Genomic DNA, 19,915 nt, shown 5'->3' with positions numbered 1-19,915 from the left:
ATCCCATGGCCTGTGAAAGTGTTCATTAGTTTTACAGGCTTCATAGGAAAGAGAATGTTGGAGCAGGTGAGCATCCTAGTTTGAAGATTGAGCTCTGAACTATGAAAGGCAAGAGGCATCTTCTCAACAGATGAAATGAACTGAGTAAGGAGGGAAATAAGTTCAGCTGGACACTAATACACTCTGATAGAGTTGTCTTGGGGAGAATACAGTTAAAATGGTGTTATTGAAGATATTTAAAAGTAATGAAATATTTTTAAAGTCTTTCGCTCCCTGTGACCTATGACTTGAAGGAAATCTTGGTTCATTAAACCATTACACCATTCATCTTTGATGACTTTGGATGTGAGGCCTGGAAGAACAAGGTTTATATAAATGAGTATGCCTAAATGGGCTCTTTCTTAACTATCTGACATTTAGGAGAAAAATAGTTTCACCAACGCTCTTTGAGCACACCTTATTTCATTTCTAGAGCTCCTAAATCAAAATAGGATCAACATATCCTATTTCATTATACTGTATTAATATTAACTGCATGTAACAGGCAAACGATTTTATGCTGCATACTCCTTACCCTACTGACAGGCACAAATGGAGATATCATGAACTACTGCGGACTTCGTAATTTGCAAACTATTAGGTAATGGAATAATGGGATCATAAAGCAGAAAGGACCATAGAGAGCACATCTGCCCTAGCTATGTCTTTTTAGGCAGGTTAAAGGGGACTGTCCAAATTTTGCTTGAAATTCTCTAGGAATAGGTACTACACATGGTTCCTTTCTCCAGGACTTCTTTGCTTAGACAGTATGTTTTTATAAAGTGTTTAATTTTTTCCCTTGTATCTTAAAATAAGGTCCTCTATTTTATAGACAGGCATGTAAAATAAGGGAGTATAGAATTAGTGGGACCTATATTAGAAGTGTACATTAGTCTATGTTAACGTCTCATAATCCAGAATATTATCAGAATCTTTAAGAACTCCTCATGAAGCCCATTATCCATCCCTTCAATTATTTTTATTGCAGTTTTTGGGACATGTTCCCATTTTTCTGTAGACTACATTGGTTAAAGGGACAAGAGCTTTGGAACTGAACACAGATGATAGTGAAAGTTATGAGCTTCACATTAGCTGTGTAATATTAGGGAAGGTTCTTTTTTTTTTTTTTTTGTATTAGGGAAGGTTCTTAAACAACCTGAAGCTCAGTTTTGATATCTTTAAAATAGGTATTATTTTGGAGCACCTGGGTGTTCCAGTCAGTTAAGTGTCTGACTCTTGCTTTTGGCTCAGGTCGTGATTTCAGGGTCGTGAGATCAAGCCCAGTGTAGGGCTCCGTGCTCAGTGGGGAGTCTGCTTAAGACACTCTCTCCCCCTCTGCCCTCCCCTACTGTGTGCACACAGACTTTCGTGCATGCCATCTCCCTCTATCTCAAATAAATCTTTAAAAAACACAGGTATCTTATTGAACTTTGAATCCTAAACATTTTTCAGCCCACTTAAAGCCACTTAACTTGCCCCAGAGTGAAACTCCTTATAGCTGCCATGAGTAAGGAAAATACATGATGGAGGACCCAGTGTTCTTTCTAATTCCCAGTCTTTTGTTTACTTCACTGCTATTTTAGCAATGTCTTTCTCATAACATATTGATAAGCTACAAAGAAAGATAGTGGGCATCCTGACAACTCAGTGCTTTAATACAGAAGACCCATCAAGGTATAAAGGAATCGTTCTTCATGAAAAAACATGATGAATCATTTTTAAAAACATTTTAACAAAGTACTTTGTCCATATATACCTCATTATAGCTTGTGAATTTAGAAAAGCAGCACCAGTGTACATTCACCTCTGGAATTTTCCCTGTTGCTAAGCTTGAGATTCCTGAATATTTTTACTGTGTGTTGAGGCAGCCCTGCTTCTCTTTCATTGCTACTGCTGGGAATCCTCAGGGGCCTTGAGTAGTAGCAAGAGGCTCTGCCCTGCTAGACTTACTCTTCAAGTCCTTCGCTTGACTGGTTGAATTTCTGCTCTTTGTTGTGCTGCCGTATAAACATTATTTTGTAGTTTCTCAACTCCCACTCTCCCCTTTCCTTTCCAGTTTTCTGTGGCTGCCCATTTTAATGAATATGAACAGCACCCAAAGCAATCTCTTTTAACTAGAACTAATTATTATCAAGAATCAGAGAATCAAAAAAAATTAAAAATTAAAAAAAAAAAAAGAAAAAGAATCAGAGAAGCAGAAAGACCCAGATAAAGGAGAGTAGAGAAAATTTTCTCTGATATAATGGCAGGACAAGGTGAAAAAGGATAGGATTTTTTTTTAAAAGTAAATAGATCCTCTGAAAAACAAATTAAAGGCGCCCAGGAGAAATAAGATCTTCCATTTAGCAAGTATTACAGTTGGTTAATGCTTATGCATGTTGAGAAATTTAAATTTCTGTAAATGCTTTTATTTTATTTTTAATATTTTACTTATTCATGAGAGACACAGAGAGGGAGGCAGAGACATAGGCAGAGGGAGAAGCAGGCTCCCTGTGGGGAACCTGATGTGGGACTCAGTCCCAGGACCCGGGATCACGACCTGAGCCGAAGGCAGATGTTCAACCCCTGAGCCACCCAGGTGCCCCTGTAAATGCTTTTATAGTCGAAATCTGACTTGAGTAATCTTCCTATGAGTAGAACATAGAACTACATTGATTTTTTTTTATTTATAGGCTGAGGTGCAGAGTTACGTGATACTTCTCATGTTTCAAAACAAGTTACTTGTATAGTTTGAGTAATTTGCTAAGCAGAACATGTATGTTAGTTACATTTATTTTATTTTATTTTTAAAAGATTTTATTTATTTATTAGACACACACACAGAGAGAGAGAGAGAGAGAGAGAGAGAGAGAGAGGCAGAGACACAGGCAGAGGGAGAAGCAGGCTCCATGCAGGGAGCCCGACGTGGGACTCGATCCCAGGTCTCCAGGATCATACCCTGGGCTGCAGGTGGCGCTAAACTGCTGAGTCACACGGGCTGCCCTGTTACATTTAAAAAGCACTGATAAAACATTTCTTTGTATAATTTGACTCTTGGAACCCAAAAGGCTAGGGGTGGAGGGTAGAGAGGAGTATCATGTCAAAATTCACCAGTAAGGGAAAAGATTGATATGGAGTGAAATTTTTTCGCCCGACAGAAGGCAAATATTTTCATGTATAAAATGAAGTTTATCATAGTACTTAGCCTCATATAGTTGTAGGGATTAAATGAATTAATAGATGTGCCTAGAAGAGGAAAATGAATTAATAGATGTGCCTAGCTATAGGAAAAATTCACTAGAAACATTATTATTGGCCTTGTGTGGCATATAGGAGTAGCATGACAATACTTAGAACCTAAATGGAGGCTTCATGTTGCCTGATTTTCAGGATAGTGTCCATTCTCTTGCATTTATACCTCTGCCGTGTCCAACACATAGCTCCTTTCAAATCACAGGTTAAATGAATCAGGGGTGCTGTCGTTGTGTGTTAGTGTGGTACAAAGCTATAAGTTCTGTGGTCCAATTTTTGTGTCCATAATTCTAGATAAATCAACAAAAAGAATATATTTCCTCAGCATAAACTGTTCTAGTCATCATAGCAGTGAAATTTGGTTCTGGAGTTAGGCTTACAGCACATGATAGTGATAAAGATTCAATGCACAATGTGTGACGATACCTAGCGTAATGCTGGGAATGTACTAGGTGCTCAGTAAATAGTGTAATTTCCTGCTGTAAATCCTGGTCCCTGCTCGACCAGTAGCCTTACTGAAAGTCACAGTTTGCACACTTGATAGTTAATGATGCAGTGTAGTGTAGGGGAGGAAGTCTTTTCCTTTTTCCCTTCTAGGTTCTTCAACTGGTCTAATAATTCAATTGACATCAGACAGATTACTAGGAAAAGGGAGTAAAACAAATGTAATTGCATATGTATGGAAGCCTACAGAAATATAAACTTGAACAAGACCAAAGCAGGCAGGTTTTTATATCTTTTAAGCAAAGAAACAAATATTTGTGAAGAATTAATAAGGAGGAATCTGGGCTTGTGGTGGCTGTGGTATAAAGCATATATATATATATATATATATATATATATATAATATTTTATTTATTTATTTATTTATTTATTTATTTATTTATTTATTTATTTATTTATGCATGTATGTATGTATGTATTGTTGCTGACTTAAGCTTTGATGCCTACGTGTCCACTTCAAAGATTGCTGTCTCGAATAAATACATGGCCAGCCACAACACTAGATCAAGAGCCAGGCTGCCTCCTCCACCCACCCAGGCTCCTTCATTTTAGGGCTCTTGGTTGATTTTAGTAACTGACCATTTGGACTAGTGGTCGTTTTTCTTCCTGGGTTTTAAATTCACCAATAAGGGGGAGCCGGTGAAACCATAGGCCTCCACCTTCAATAAAAGCAGAACCCCAAGACTATGTGCCCCCTCTCTTTGCCTGTGACCTCGCTATGGGCCCTAGGTGTACTGTGTAATTTTTAGGTCTTGTAAGCGATAAACCTCTATTTTTCAAATTCTCCTGATAGTTGTTGCTGAAGGGCATATTGTAATCATAAGGATCCCGAGGGTTGCTCCAGTTGTAGCAATAGTTTGGAAAGGGGAGATGTCTATGGGAAAGTCACTGGTTCCCAGGCAAGTGTGCCCAGACATTTCTAGCAGATAGCATTACTATCAATAGGCTGAGACTGGCACAAAACAATAGCAAGTTAATGAAGGAATCCTGTTTTATGTAGGCTTCTTGGCCCTGAACTCCCTACCTCTGGCTATAAGGATGCTTCTACATTCTGGGTGCAGTGAGAATATCCTTCACATGTGGAATTTCCCGCATTCAGAGGTTCAAAGGTGAGGTCAAAGTGTTCCTTCTTATATGGGCTGTTTCTAATAAGTAACTTGATAGAAAATAACCAAAGTGCCATATTTTGGGGGATGCCTGCCCTCCCTGAATCCCATTGGTACTATGTCTTCATGTGATAAATGATAGTAGATATTCTGGGAGTTTGTAAATGTCTGGGGAGACATGTTGTATATGAGTTAAGTCTTGAGGGATAGATTAGTAGTGAGAGACTGAAGGCTTGAAGGCATTCCATTGTTTCCTTCCTCATAAGGAAGGTAAGCTTAGCATCGAATTTCATGTTCTTACTGAAATAGAGTCTTCATTATGACAAATTGTCATTTTGTTCACTGAATAAATACAAGAAAGATAGCTAAATGAGTAGATATTCACACGTTAATGCAGTCCATCGAGGCCACCCATATTGTAGTGTCAACATTCCTATCCAGCCTCACCTTGTTCCTTCCTGAATGCCTGATTCTCTATCAGAGTTATATTTAATTTATTGGCAGAGAGCAACCTTGGTTTTTTCTGCCTTTGAGCCAACTGCTCCATTCACTTGTAATTTCCTACTCCTACTTTTCTCTAGAACCAAATCCTACCCATTCTTCAAAACAGATTTGTGGCTTGCCACTTCCAGAAGTTCCTGGGTGCTGTGGACTTACCCAAAGCATGTGCCACTTAATGATGTTGCCTAATGAAATACCTGCGATTCGGATTTCGCTATTTTCCTATGAATGTCTTATTCTCTCAATAATCTTCTTAAAGTTAAACATTATATTTTCTTTGTGTCACCCAGAGTACTGAGAGGAACACAGCACTGCATGTATCCCAATAATAACTAATGTCTAATGAGTGTTTATTATGTGCCAGGCACTGTTCTATGGCCTTGACTTAAATTAACTCATTTAATTTTCAGTATACCCTAGGATAATTTAGGATATCTATTTCATAAGATTACTGTGAGAACTAAATGAGTTAATTCATGTTAAACTGCTTAGAAAGTTTGCAGAATGTACCAAGTGCTCAGTATAAGCATAATTAACACAGTCCAAATTTTACAGATATAAGCACTGAGACTCGGAAGCTAAGTAGTTGGCCAAAAAGTTTCATAGCTTGTAAAGTCAATATTCAAACTCAGGCATTTTTGCTCCAGAGAGCATTCTTCTAAACATCATGAAATACTACTTCTCTTGATATTATTTTGATGTCTGGTCATTTAAATTCAGTACAGAAAGAGCTCTAGGCAATTTATGGTTAATTTTTGCTAGAGCTGTGAGCATTCTATGTTATTTCTTTGTGAGCAGCACTTAATGTTGACCACATTTCCCACCAAAAATAATTTTAATTATCAAGGCAAAATGAATGCAAACTAAATCACAAGTGAAAACAATGATTAATTTATGTGACATTTGTAAAAAGTAAAACAAATGATAATATTTAGGGGGTGGCCAGACTTTAAGGTGGACTCTCAGGACCCCTACCTCCCAGTATCCACATCATTGTAGAAAACCTTCCACTGGAGTTTGAGTGGAACTTGTGACTTGCATCTAACCAACGGAATGTGGTAACGCCGATGGGGTATTTTTCCTGTGATTGCATGATGTTATATAAGACTCTTACAACAACAACAAAAAAAGACTCTTACAAACTGGCTCTATTTTATACTATGGTAAGGTGCCATGTGGCGAACAGCTTGTATAGAGGGCTAGATGACAAGGAACTATCAGGAAACGTTCAGGAGCTGAGGGAGGCTTCTAGAAGCTCTCAGTCATCTAGCCACGTAGAAATGAATTTGGACACCAATCTGAGAGCACTTCCAAGGGAATTCTTCATTGTACCTCCAGATAAGGATGCAGCCCAGCTGAGATCTTGATTGTAGCTGGTGAGACTGAAGCAGAGAACATAGCTTAACCATGTGAAGACTCCTGACAAATTCAAACTGGGAGGTAACAAATGTGTGTTGTTTTTAGCCTTTATGTTTGTGGTAATTCATTATGTAGCAATACATAACGGGGTATAGCTAGTGATGGTGAAGATTCCAGGAAGGTAACATTCTGTTACTCCTTTGACAGGAATATAAATCACTAAAACAGTTTAGCAGTATATCTAAGAATTTTGCAATTATTCACACTCTGACTCGGGAATTTTGCTTCTAAATATTTATTGTAAAGAATCGGGTGTGCATGGTGTTTTCCGTTATAGGATCCAATTGCTTTAACAGATACGGAGCAAATAAAGTTTTTCCCACATAGGGATTCGGTAATGGTACAAGTAAGTGGAATTTTACACAGCTATTAAAAGTGATTTGGTAGAGGGTTGTCTGGGTGGCTCAGTTGGTTAAGTATCTGACTCTTGATCTTGGTTTAGGTCTCGATCTCAGGGTTGTGAGTTCAAGCCCACGTTGGGGTCCATGTTGGGTGTGGAGCCTACTTAATAAAAACAAAATGACTTGATAGAAGTACTTATATCAGTTGACACATTCATAGTACATAGTAGAAAAAGTAGTTGACCAAACTGAATGTATAGTGGGATTCCATTTTTAAAACATGTCGGTGGGAGGGCAGCTGTTCTCGCTTTGTCTATTTGGTCTTTCTCCGGTTGCTAGTGTCAACATCCTGTCCTCTACTGGATAGGGAAACCAGGGTCTACATTTGGTTATAATTACTTCTGGAGGCAGCAATACAGAGGGCATGCACCCATATTCCTGATCCACATTGGCCTGCTGGTGGTGGTATCTGTGAATACTATGGTCTTTATGCAGATTATGCCTTGGTTTTCTGGGACAGCATTCGTTGTTGTTCCAGATCCTTGCGTAGAGGACTGTTAGATGATGGTTGTCTCTCTGGAGACCTGATCCTTACTACACACGTGTTGTGCCTTGTCCTTGGTGTGTGCACTGTGTACTTCGTGAAGAAATTTAAGGTTGGTTGAATCAAGTGATTCAAGATGACAGGGTTCGCATGTAATCCTAGATCTTCCCAAATCCAGGAGTCATATTCACAATCCAGAATTCACCTCAGCCACTCTGCCACACTGACCCACTGAATTCTGTTCTCTTCTTCCATTGCCGCTGCTTCAGTTGGCATTCTTCTCCTTTTCACAGATTGGGTGAAAATGTTAAAGTAATTTTTCTGGCTCTGGTCTCCACTACTTTTTAAAAAGATTTTATTTATTTATTTGAGAGAGAGAGAGCATCAGAGAACACACAGAGGCAGAAGGACAAGCAGACTCCCCACTGAGCAGGGGCCCTGGGATCATGACCTGAACTGAAGGCAGATGCTTAGCTGACTGAGCCACCCAAGTGCCCTCGTCTCCACTACTTCTAACTGATTTTTCAATGGCACTGTCAGTGGAATATTCCTGAAACATTGCTATGCTAACATCTCTATCCTGTTTAGTAAATGGTTGCCACTTTTTCCTCTCCCTTTTAAATTCCTAACTTGTGCCAGAGGCTCTGCTAGGTGCTTAACCTATGAAAATTAAGAGAAACAAGGACATGAGTTAACTTCAGTGGTGAATTGATGGGCAATGATGGCTTCCCTTTACCCATGCCCCTTTACAACAGGACTTTAAAGTTCCGCGTGTGGGGGAGGAAACTAATTTTCCTTCAGGATCCTTGGCTGAGACCCCCTGTAGTAAAAGATAAAGAACATAGAAACATAAGCTGAATAACATACCTCCTGTATCACTCAGTGGGAGAGACCCAGGAAAATTGAGCAACTCTCTGAAATGACCTAAGCCACTGCCTTAAATACATCTCCAGCTAAAGACACAAGAAGGATCCAGAGTGGGGAGAACCAGTTGGGGGAGGTTATCAGGACAAGTATGGTAAACAAGGGTAAGATTTTTATGCAGATTTAACTTGGGGGGCTTCTCCATTGATAAGAGCGTCTTGAGATTGGAGTCATCCTTCTCTTCCTGGTACAGAAAGGGGAGACACCCTTAGAAATGGAGGCTTCCCTTGTAAATGTCTCTTATGGAAGGGTAACTTCTATTAGGCTTTCAGAGCTTTTCCTGTGTCTACTGTTTCTTAAAAATAACCAGCTCAAGATAATCCTTAGGCTAAAGAGGCTTATTTTGGAGTGGCAAATTCTGTTCCCCTTCACACCCATCAAAAGGTAATCCTCCCTACCCCTTAAAGGTGGGGTGGATTTGTGGCTTATTTTGACCAATAGAATGTGACAGACTTAATGCTCTATCAGTTACAAGCCTAGGTCTCAAGTGTCCTTGAGTGCTTCCACTCTTTCTTTTGGAATCCAGCTCTTGTCACGTGAACAAGCCCGGGCCAGCCTCCTAGGAGATGAGAGACCACTCATCTTCTGGGGCAGAGCCGAGTCAGCCCAATTGCCCTAATGGAAGCACCAGAGACCAGAGAGCTAGCATAGATCAGCAAAACTGCTTGCATGACCCACATCTGGCCACAGATGCGTGAGGGAGCCTAGCCAAGATCAGAAGAAACATCCAGCTAAGCCAGTCTGCAGAACTGAATTAAATAGCTGGTTGTCATTTTCAGCCACGGTGTTTTTCCTAACTTCCCATTGTCTACAAAATAAAGACAAAACTCCTTACCATGAAATATGAAATCTTCCACATTTCTGCCGTGATCTAGATTTACAGCCTTAATTCAAGTCCCCCTTCCCTGCTATCACCAACACTTTAAGCCAGTGTCCCTGCAGTGTGGTCCAGGGACTAGTCTAGATCTACTGAATCAAAAATGTTGGACAACAAATTAAGATTCTAAAAGATTTCTTGAGCTGTATCCCACTCCTACTGAAACAGAATCTTTAGACATGGGACCTAAGCATCTTAGTCTCATTTAACTCCAGATTCTGATGGGGCAGGTGTTTGTACTCCAGTTCAAGAATCAATGTCCTAATCTGTCATGCTCTCTTAGCCAAGTGCACTGCATTCTCCTAGGTCTTTGATCATGCTGTCATACCCTTGGAATGTCCCTTCCATGCTTCCCTACCTGGTGAATTCATTGCCAAAGTCTGATCTCGGGTGTTTTCCTCTGTAGCTTCCCTTGACACCCTCAAACTATATTGAATTAATTCTTCATCTGTGCCCTCGTGGTTCTCTATGTGCACATGAGAGTATAGCAGTCATCACATTTTTAAAACTTGTTTACACATCTGGTTTCCCTTCATTACTGCCATTCTTACAGGCAGAAACCTTAATCTGTTTTTTTTTTTTTATACCCCAGAGCCTTCTTAGCTCCTGGTAGGTATTCAATAAATATTTGTAAAATTGAATTAAATTGACATTATTCCCAAGAGCCTTCTTTAAATTGTAGTTCAGTGTTTTACTTGAAAAGTTCTAAATTCCCAAAATATAAGTGTGAATTATTTTTGGATTAGCTGCTATTTTAAAGAACCATACTTTAGCCAGTTCTTCCCCTCTCTGTAATATAGGTGATTGAGTCAAGAATGAGGTATTTTCATAGTATTGAAAAGGCTTTCTAGCTCTGTTTTTTTATACCTTAACTCAGTCACCTGAGATTTCCATTGCATTATTGATATGTTTTAACTTCAGAACCGTGTCTTCCCCTTAATTCGAAATTTTTTAGAAAATGATTAAAAACAAGTTTATACTTCATGCTATCTTCAAGCTGCTACTATGTTAAACCCCAAATAGAGCCCATTTTTAAGAGTTGAAATGTTATTACATTTTAATTATATGGTCTATGTATAATTACCATAAACCAAATTTATCACTTTCAACTTAACAAGGAATTTATTTCCAAAGTGTCAAATGATATACAATTGAGCCAAATCCTTGTGGAATGTTTGCTGCAGCACTATTTCACCATTCTATCAGATTACACATCACTGAGAATTTAATTAATTTATGTAGCAGTGTAAGTCTGTATCCAAATAATTTATACTGTGTCTATTATGTCGGTCTATTTTTTGTATTAATGAAATGGTTTACTTCAAAAGAGATCAAATGAAAATACTAAGGAGTGGGGGAGGGAAGATGCATATTCCTTATGTTGGATAGCTTATTGAAGCAGATCTTCTTGAGTTTTCGTGTGGCTTACACTAGACCTGTGAACATAGTTTGTAGGCTGCACCACAAATGTCAGTTTATTAGCATCAGGAGACCTGCTTACTTTAAAAATTTGCTACCAGCCACAGAAGATGAAGAGTAGAAGAGATGGGGATGTTACACATTCCGTCCTGTAATTTTGAGGAAGATCAATGTATTCATCTCGACTTGGGCTTTTTTTGGAAACAACCATCTATTTTCCACATAGAGGGAAGTGCCTAGAACCTAGAAATAATCACCTTAAATGTTTCTAGTAGAGCTTAACTACCAACCTTGAAATATGCTCATATAAGAGTCCTAACTGGTTTATTAGCAGCAGAAATATCCATATCACTACTTAATCCATATGATCTCTATAAGGTAACCAAGGCCAAGGCCAGATTTCTCCTGGAAGGAATCTGTTTGGTGAGCTTGAGAGAAGATTCTGCTGCCTCAGTTATTTTTCTGGCTACAAGTAATTTAATCATTGTATGCCTAAGGCTTGTTCATGTAATGTCTGCTTGAGCACTCAAATTCCAAGACAACTTTTCTTAGCAGTGTCAAGAAATGCTTACTGAACATCTGTTCATGCATGGCATTGGCATCATGGTGGGAAGTTCCTGAGTTGCTTACATTGAAGAAATCTTTGCAACTTACAATTTTGTGAGGAGACTCATTAAATAGGTCAAATATTTGCCAGTAAAAAGAAAATTCCTTGCAAAATCTAAATTGGCTGTGATCTCAGTCTGTGAGGCTTAGGGTTCTGTGAGTCAAACATGACGATGTCGTAAAATACATAACCAGGTCCTTGCTCTCCAGGGCTGTAGAAACTAGGAGCTCTTGTATTCCTTGAGTGTATGGTTTCTACTACTTTAGGCCATTTGTTAACTTGCTCTTCCATTTTGGCTTGTTCTTCATTTGGGAACAAAATTAAGGTGCAAACTCAGATTTTTCTGTGTCTGTATTACCTCTTTGTTACTGCCTCCCTCGTGGTAATATCTTTTTAAAATAACATTTTAGCAAACATCTGCTTTGTGGCCCACAATGTGCCACATGTGAGAGTTACTAAAACCAGGCATCTGCCCTTGTGTGGTGTACAAGTTGGTTCATGATTAAAATGAGAAATGTGAGTAAGGTGGCATGGTAGGGGAAAATGTAGTTGATCAGAATGGGAGCACATATATTCAACTCTCAGGTCAACTACTAATTTACTGTGTGTTCTTGCATAAGAAACTTCTCTGGGCTTGATTTTTCACTATTAAGTGAGTGGGTTGGACTAGAATGATCTGAATGTTTTTCAAACTCTGGCTATTAACGAGCCCACCGTTGATCCTAGAGCAAGCATCAAATGGGCCAGGGTTAATTAATTTCATTGTGCATAAAGTTCCACTTACCACATTGGCAGCAAAATAATAAATCCTTTGTCTAGGTCAAGGACTTCTGTAGAGCCTAGAACCAGGCAGTAGCTTATAATGTATGATGTTTTGTCTCTTCTCCAGTAAGTCCTACTTATTTTTCCTAGGGTGCAGTGAAAGGGAACTAATTACTAAAGAAGTTTTAGGATTAATCCCCTCAGTGGGGAAATAGAAACCTGCTCTGAAATAGAGATTATTTCCCAGCTTTATTGAGATATAATTGACAGGTAACATCGTGTACGTTTAAGGTGAACAGTGTGATGATTCGATATAGATAACATGTTGCAAGATGATTATCATATTTGTTACCTGACATAGTTACCTTTCTGTTCTGGTTGTTGTGGGTGAGAATTTTTAATAGATTCTTAGGAATTTTCAAGTATACAATATAGAATTCTTAACTATAGTCAGCATGCTGGTATATTAGAGTCCCAGAACTTACTCATCTTTTAACTGGAAGTTTATACCTTTTGACCACCTTTGCCCATTTTTCCCATAGTCCCACAGCTGGAAACTACTAACCTACTGTTTTTTTATTAGCTTGTCTTTTTTTAGATCCCACATAAAAGTGTCATATAGTATTTGTCAATATTTTACTTAGCATTAATGCCCTCAAGTTTCCTCCATGTTGTTATAAATGGAAGGATTTCCTTTTTTTAAGATTTTATTTATTCATGAGAGACACACAGGAGAGAGAGAGAGACAGAGACACAGGCAGAGGGAGAAGCAGGCTCCACGCAGGGAGCCCAACGTGGGACTTCATCCCGGGTCTCCAGGATCACACCCTGGGCCAAAGGTGGCACTAAAGCACTGAGCCACCCGGGCTGCCCAGATTTCCCTTTTTATAGCTGAATAATATTCCATTTTTGTATCACAATTTCTTTTTCTATTTATCAAGGGACTAGTGCTTAGGTAGTTTTCCTGTCTTGGCTACTATAAGCAATGCTGCAATGAATATGGGGGTGCAGATATCTTTTAGAGATCATGATTTTTCTTTCAGATGTATACCCAGAAGCGGAATGCTGGATTAAAGAGTAATTCTATTTTTAATTTTTGAAGGAACTTCCATGTGATTTTCCATTCATGCCTGTCCCAAATCATATTGCCACCAAAGTGCACAGGGGTTTCCTTTTCTCTACATCCTGCCAGGACTTCTTTTTAAAATATTTTTCATTTTTTTTAAAAGTTTTTATTTTTAAATCCATTTAGTTAACAAACAGTGTTATGTTAGGTGCCAAGACTTCTTATCTCTTGGCTCTTTGATAATAGCCCTTTGAACAGGTGTGAGGTATCTCATTGTGGTTCGATTTGCATTTCCCTGATGATTAGTGATGTTAAGCACCATTCATGGACCTGTTGTCCATTTGTCTGTCGTGTTTGGAAAAAGATCTGTGCGGGTATGTTGCCTATTTTCTTAAGCCAATTGCGTTTGTTTGTTTTTCGTTTGATTTTTTTGCTGTTGAGTTGTAGGGGTTCTGTATAAATTAACTCTTTATCAGATATGATTTGTAAATGTTTTCTGCCCTTCTGCAGGTTGCTTTTTTGTTATTTTTTTATTTTACTTTATTCTGTTGTGCTGAAGACTTTTAGTTTGGTGTAGTCTCAGTTATTTTTACTTTTCTTGCCTGTGCTTTTGATATGGCATCTGAAAAATCATTGCTGAGATGAATGTCAAGGAGTTTTCCCCCTATGTTTTCTTCTAGGAGTTTTACAGTTTCAGTTCTAACATTTAATTCTTTAACTCATTTAAGTCAATTTTAGTGAGTAATATAAAATAAGGGTGCAGTTTTATTCTGGATATAGATATCATCCAAATTTACATACACTGTTTATTGAAGAAATTGTCTTTTCCTCAACTGACTATTCTTGGTTCTCTTTGCAAATATTAGGTGACTAAATAAAACCATGTGTGGGTTTATTTCTGGGATTTCCATTTTGTTCTATTCGTCTGTATCTAAGGTTATGCCACTACCATATTTTTTGGATTACTCTAACTGTGTTTTTTGATAATTCAATCCATTTACATTTAAGTAATATTTATAGGTAAGGATGTACAATTACTTATTACTTTGTAATTATCTTGTATAGATCTTCTGTTCCTTCTTATTTTGCTGTCTTCTCTTGTGATCTGATGACTTTCGTGGTGGTATTCATTTATCCCTTTGTCATAATCTTCTGTGTTAAAATTCTTCATATTTTTAAGAGATTTTATTAGAGAGCATGCATGTATGTGCATGAGCAGGGGAGGAGCACAGGGAGATGGAGAGAATCTCAAGCAGACTGCCCACTGAGTGCAGAGCCTGACTCAGGACTCAATCTCATGACCTGAGCTGAAACCAAGAGTCAGATGCTTAACCAACTGAGCCACCCAGGTACCCCTTAAAATTCTTTAGATATAATACTGGAAGCTGAGTTTCAGGGTCAGAGTATATGCAAATTCTAAATATTTTGAATAAAAACTTTTGCTCCAAAAAGGTTGAACCATTGTAACCCGCTACCAACATACTTTCTTGTGTTTGTGTGTTTCTTTAATTTTGCCATCTTTTTTGTATGGCAGCCTAGATAATCATTTTCCAAACCTCTTCCTGCTCTTCAATAAACCTAGCTCTGTTCTGAGGTATGGGAACGATGTTTCACTATTCAAGACTTTTTTGGTGTATTCACTGTGAACAGTTTAGACACCTGATTCTAAGGACAGTATCTTATTGTACTTATTTATTCGTTATCTTGAACCTGAAATGAATATGATTTACTTTAAAGGCAGAAATTGTCTGGATAAAAGATTTCAAGAAAATTCTATATTGTCATTATACATGTTTTCTGAGGTTTAAATAATTATGTATATATGATACTTCAATAAATGTAGGACATACCTGAGATCTGATCTTCACTAAAACTTTTATTACTTCTTGGCATTTACTGTCGACTACATGATAGTTTTTAACATCCAACTATCTATATGACCTAATACTATAAATGCATAGTAATAAATACTATTAAGCACATGTCATGATGATTTTAAATTGAAATTTTACAAACAAAATGCTAATCTAAAGGCAAGATTTCTTATATTGCATATAAGCCAGGATTATTATTATTTTTTTTAGAAGCCAGGATTTAAAAGTAGAAAAAAATTCATAGCAAAGAGAATGCATTTATCAATATAATTCTGTTTCCGTGGGTGTGTTTCTTTGTTTGTTTTGTTCTTGTTTTTGCTTTAGCTTTCTAGTGATGACCTGTCGATCATTTTTCTTTTGGGGTGCTAGTATATTCTCTGGGTGACATTGCTCATTGTGAAAATCTGGATTGAACTTCAGCCCAGAGTCTAAAAGACAAGCTGAGGAAACATCTGTCCAAGTTGGAATTCTCAAGAATGAAGCATGCCAAAGCTGTTTGGCTAAAAGTCATGCTTGTACCGCTACTGGTGAGGGAGGAAAAGAACCAGATAGTTCTTGGAATAAAATCAAGACACGAACTGGCAGAGCGCAGGAGCCAGATGAGGAAACACAATTTTAAATCCATCCAACAGTTCTATAACTTAAGAATTGGAAGAAACGCCTTGCATTTACGACATTATTTTCTTGTTAATGATTGTCCTAAACTTATTTCAGGGGAATTCCATCCCCAGTGGAGAGAAAGAATGATTGACATAATCATATGACCTGGGAATGTTTGTTTTATAACGAGAGATAGAAGTCATTTCAAACTAAAGAGATCTAAACTCTGATCAATACAGCCTCAAAGTTTTTGACTGTATCCGTTTCTTCTTTCTATCCTCAGCACTTAGAAAAATATCTGGTAACATAGTGGGTATTTAGGAATTATTTGGATGAAGGGCAACCTTGTTTATTCCAATTAATAACTCAAGGTTATAGAAGGGAAATGGCAGATATATGCTACGGTAGCCTCTAAAAATGCCCTCTATTTCTGACACACCACTTCTGTATTCCACCTTTCAAGAAATTATGTTGGCAATTAGAAATTCCTGAGACTATGTACTCCTATGAAATATTCATGAATGTCTTCAGTATCTTAAGCAGAACAGTCACGACAAGGACTTTCACGCGGCTTGTACTTGCTCGAGCATATATTTGGTTGAGTAGAATGGCACTCAAATATTGATACTCATTAAATAAGCATTTTTATCCAATATCTGAAGTTACATGTTTTGAGCAAGCTCTCATAGCACTGATCATTGACGTAATGCCAGTTTGAGGGAGCTGATCATTAAAGAGTATAACAATAGTTAAACTTGGGAATAAAAGTATAGGAAAGAAATACTCCTACATGAATCCTAAAACATATAAAGACACTTATGAATGCTCACGTATGTAAGAATCCGAGCCATTGAAGACTAATTATTGGGTTTAAATGTGTTGGTTAGTTAAATTTCCATATGGGGAATTTAACCTTGCACCGAGTGAAACTCCAGTCTGGAGCCAGGGACAGAACCTCTAATCTGAGCCAGGTATTTTCGCAAAAATATTTTTATAAAAGGTTTTATGCCATAACCCTTGGATTTGTTTGTGCAGACTCATCCCCAATGTTGAAAAAACAACTCTGAGCTCATCTATAATGAAGAATGGATTATCAGTAAGAGTTCCCTATGCCAAGTTGATAATTACTAATATGGTTATAATAATATAATTTTTCTTTCTCAGTGTTCAAGGTTAAATTGTCTTTTGTGTACTATATGGAATTGGACATACATTCATATATGACCCTGCATAGGCACACTCTTGGGAGCAGTGTACAATTCCAATGCCCTCCAATACATGGTCTCATTCTAATGTCACTCTTGAAATATTCCTCTGAATAAGATTTTTAATGTTTACAATGACATGTATGATATTCAAATAATGAGGGACCACAGCTGCGTAAGAACAATTAAAATCCCCAAAGGCAAATTTAAAATGAATATCATTAGAGGTCACTGCTAAGTAATGAGGGCTTGTTAATGATCTCATTCATTGACTTTGGGTTGTAGTCAAATTTAAAAAAATGCACATTTCAAAAATTTATAATTTCTAGTTCTCATTATCACACTGGTGTTGCTAAAATATTTAGAGGATAGAAAGTTGGTTGCAAGTAGATTACTCTGATATCCAATGTTATAAAAGGATTAGTAGTTTTCAGAAGAACACACTTTTTGGTTTGTACTTCTAAAATGATTCTTACATTATGTATCAACTGTACCAAAAAGAGAAGAAATCACTGCAAATATAAGGCTGAACATTTAGTTATTTTGAGTAATACATTCTGAATACTATGTTTTTGTCCAGTTTTTTAGAACTGGCAAACGAGGAGTTGTATCTATGAAAAAGCAGCAGCGCAAATATGTATGCAGAAGCCACCAGTCTGTTAGATTTTGAATGTTTATCAACATTCTAAGCTTTGTGTCCTTTATAATTCTCTTTTATTTTAAAACCAATCAAATAAGTATTGATGATATGTAGTAAATATATTAACAGTAATGGAATCTATTTTTTTAATTTTTTGGAAGAGAGAACATATAGGGGTTGGGGAGGGGCAGAGGGAGAGAGAATCTTAAACTAGCTCCACACCCAGTATGGAGCCTACTGCAGGGCTCAATCTCATGACCCTGAGATCATGACCTGAGCCAAAATCAGGAGTTGGACACTTAACCAACTGCATGGGATCTGATATTTACTGTGTGCCTACTATCCAAGGTTCTGTGGAAATCACTTGTACTGATGATTTTTAAACATGTCATGACTTTAAGACTGTTAGTAGCATTACTACTGTTTTATAGCTGAGAAAACTGACGTAGACTTGTGAAGTAACTCGACTAGGTTCATACAGGTAATGGTTAAGTCAGTATTCAAACTTGGATTGGCCTGATTTGAAACCACGGAGAGAATATGAATAGCGGCCTCTGTTCTAAAGTATCTGATGTTCTAATTAGTCTTCCTACATATATCTCTTGTTTAAAAAATGTTTTAAAATCTCAACGTGGCAAGTTCTATTAATAGCAATAATGGTGAAGAATCTCTAAGTGCTTACCATGTGCTGCCTATTCTTCTCATCACTTTATCATTTTTATTTGTTATTTTAAGTGACTCTACGCCCAACGTGGGGCTTGAACTCACTACCCTGAGACCAAGAGTTGCATGCTCTACTAACTGAGCAAGCCCAGGTGCCTCTCTTCCGATCACTTTGATTGCATTAATTTACTTAGCCCTCTCAATAATTTGTTTTTCAGTGGGGAAACTGAGTCACACATAAAGTAAGGTTTCTCAAAGTCACATTTCTACTATCTGGTATAGCTGTGATCCATACTCAGGTGTGTAAGATTCCATAGCCTGATCTCTTAAAACCTATCTTCTACCAAAAAGCCCCAATATGACATGGGAAGGTAAAGGTCACATCTCTCCTCTGTTAGAATAGGAGAAATAAATACATTTCCACTAAATTCAAATATTCAGGAGATGCCAATGGGGGAACTTAAAAATGGTTGTGCATGAGAATACAAAACTGAATCTAAAAGAAGGAAAATATTTGAGGGTAGGTTACCCTATATGTGAGTATAGAACTATGAAACATTGAGGATTAGGTAAGATGGTGCTAGGTCTGGGTTTGCCCAGAACAGTTCCAGGTTACATCTGTCATCCCACTGTAATTATTAATAGTGCATCTTTCCCATTCTCAAAATTAAACCAAGTTGGACAGTGAAGTGCGTAGTCAACCTAAGATGATGTGGAGACTTACTTTCCAGTGGTGGATGCACCCAGAGGACAGGTGACTTTGGACAAACCAGATCTCAAGATCCTCATGTGTAAAACGAAGTTTTATGAGACACCAGAAGGTTACCAAGCTATCCTTCAGTCATAAGGGCTAGTGCTTGATACAGTGCTTGATACATTATGAATTTGAGGCTTTGCCCTGCATCAGAATCAGTTGAGAGCTCTTATCAGCATGTAGATATGATATTCTTGGAGCCCAACCCTAGAGCTTCTGATACTGTTGGTCTGGATGAGGTCTAGAATTGTACATTTGAACAAGTGCTTGAATAACTATGATGTTAGCACTCCTTAAATCATATATACTGCCCTACACTATAAGCTCGGTGAGATCAGGGACTAGATCTTATTCAACATTGCAAATACAAAGTAGGTGCTTCCTTCATTATTTGTTGAGTGAATAATAAATGAGCGTTACTATGTAGTAACAACCAAAACAACACTGAGTTAAAGTAGATTTTGAAATATAAATATCATAAGCTATATGCCCTTGCACAGAATTATAAGTATTGATAAAACCAAGAAATAAATGTCTGTAAAACTTAATTTCTCACAACGAGGCATTCAATAACCAGGATTGGTGGGATCTATGGCATGATTCTAGAAACAACTAAATAGACTTTTGTAAGCTCTTAAAGCACTAAATACAGGATTATAAAGAGATAAAGGGAAGTACTTCCAGTTCCCATCATTCTAGTGCCTGGGCTTTCTCAGGTTTGGAGGCAAGAAAATCTATACCGTGTTGATGACCAAGGGCTACCTTTACACGACACCTGTGGAAATGTTGGGCTTAGGAATTTTGGCCATAAATAATGTCTTGTGCAGGATGACTCTACC

The sequence above is a fragment of the Nyctereutes procyonoides genome, unplaced genomic scaffold (assembly GCF_905146905.1).
Source record: "Nyctereutes procyonoides isolate TBG_1078 unplaced genomic scaffold, NYPRO_anot_genome, whole genome shotgun sequence".
Lineage (NCBI taxonomy): Eukaryota > Metazoa > Chordata > Mammalia > Carnivora > Canidae > Nyctereutes > Nyctereutes procyonoides.
The sequence above is the reverse complement of the archived record's forward strand: the minus strand, read 5'-3'. Positions refer to the sequence as shown.